Below are 1,767 nucleotides of genomic sequence, written 5' to 3' on the forward strand. Positions count from 1 at the left end.
CACATATATCCAAACACACACACACATCCAAACACACACACACACACACACCCCCAAACACATACATATCCAAACACACTCACACACACTTACATATCCAAACACACACATACATATCCGTTGTCCATGCTGGCATAGGTTTGACCAGGGCTGGTAAGCTGACCGTTTGCACCAGACTAGTCTGATTTGGCATGGTTTCTATGGTTGAATGCCCTTCCTAATGCCAACCACTCCAAAAATGTAATGGGTGCGTTTACGTGCCACCATCATGGGTATCAGTTTGCATGGCAACAATATCTGTCATGACTATAATTTCATTTGGCTTGATGGGTCTCAAGCACAGCATATTGCCAAAGGTCTTGGTCATTTGTCATTCCCTTCATGAGGCCCATCGTTCAGAAGGTACTTTTTACGTACCACTGGCATGGATTCTAGTTATGCAACACATCAGCCACATCACCTCTGTGGAGCCCAACACTCGAAAGGTACATTTTACATGCCACCAGCAAAGGTGACAGTAATGTGACACAGACCACAGCTATGATTTCACTTGGCTATATATATATATATATATATATATATATATATATACACACACACATATATATATATACACACACACACACACACACATATATATATATACAAACACATACATATATATACACACATATCTATACATGTATACATAAATATACATACATATACATGTACATAGATATATATATATAATGGACTTTGTTTTAATGTCCACTTTTCCATGCTTGTATGGGTTGGACAGAGTTTATCGAGGCAGATTTTCTATGGCTGGATGCCCTTCCTGTCATCAACCCTCACCTATTTCCAAGCAAGGTAAAATTTCCCCATGGCTAGACATGTTTTCACAGAATGTTGAAAATGAATGACGCTGCTTGCACGACAGTAACACTCACAGCTATCATACAATATCAAGAAAAGGAGACACCAAGTTACACGCACATACACACGTGTGTGTGTGTGTGTGTGTGTATGTGTGTGTGTGTGTACATATGTATATTTGTGCATATATGTATGAGGGCACATTGCCTAATGGTCAGGGTGTTGTACTTATGAGCATGAGATAGTGGTTTCAATTCCTAGACTGGGTGGTGTGCTGTGTTCTTCAACAAAATACTTCATCTCACGTTGCTCTGTGATGACTTTGACACCTGATGCATGGTACACAGTGCAACTGTTCAGACAATGCCAATTTAATGGAGAGAGTGACTAATGTGAGTACATGATGAGTGACACAAACATTTGATCACTATAAATCATTTTGCGTAGGTCATTCAGCAAGCTGAATGCTGATACGTTGTCTTCAACGGGAGAGTCCATCATATGTATAAAATGAGCTTCTTTCAGTTTCCATCAAGCAAATACACTCATAAAGCTTAGGTTGACCCAGGGCTTTAGTAGAAATCACTTGCTCAAGGTGTGGCACAATAGGACTGAGCCTCAGAAACCATTCTGTGACTGTATTTCTAAGAAAATAAACTGCTTATAACTTTTAAGGAATTTTTGGTAGTATTTAATAAAATAATTTGGGATATCATTTTCTGAGACAGATATTCTATGGCCAGATGGTTTTTCTGATGCTAATTCTCACCTATTTCCAAACAAGATAATATTTCACCTTACAAAACAAGAAACAAACAAACACTGTATGACTGATGCTTATTTACAATTAAACACGATATCAAGACAAGGGTACACACGCATATATATATATATATATATATATATATA

At 37.9% G+C, this 1,767-nt stretch overlaps 1 protein-coding gene across 3 annotated transcripts in view; it reads right to left on the reverse strand.

The window, feature by feature from the left end:
• The window catches only part of LOC106868036 ((E3-independent) E2 ubiquitin-conjugating enzyme UBE2O), a 109,269-nt gene that overhangs the window by 49,069 nt on the left and 58,433 nt on the right, over window positions 1-1,767 (reverse strand). The window lies entirely within an intron of this gene.

This window comes from Octopus bimaculoides, chromosome 9 (genome assembly GCF_001194135.2).
Source record: "Octopus bimaculoides isolate UCB-OBI-ISO-001 chromosome 9, ASM119413v2, whole genome shotgun sequence".
Lineage (NCBI taxonomy): Eukaryota > Metazoa > Mollusca > Cephalopoda > Octopoda > Octopodidae > Octopus > Octopus bimaculoides.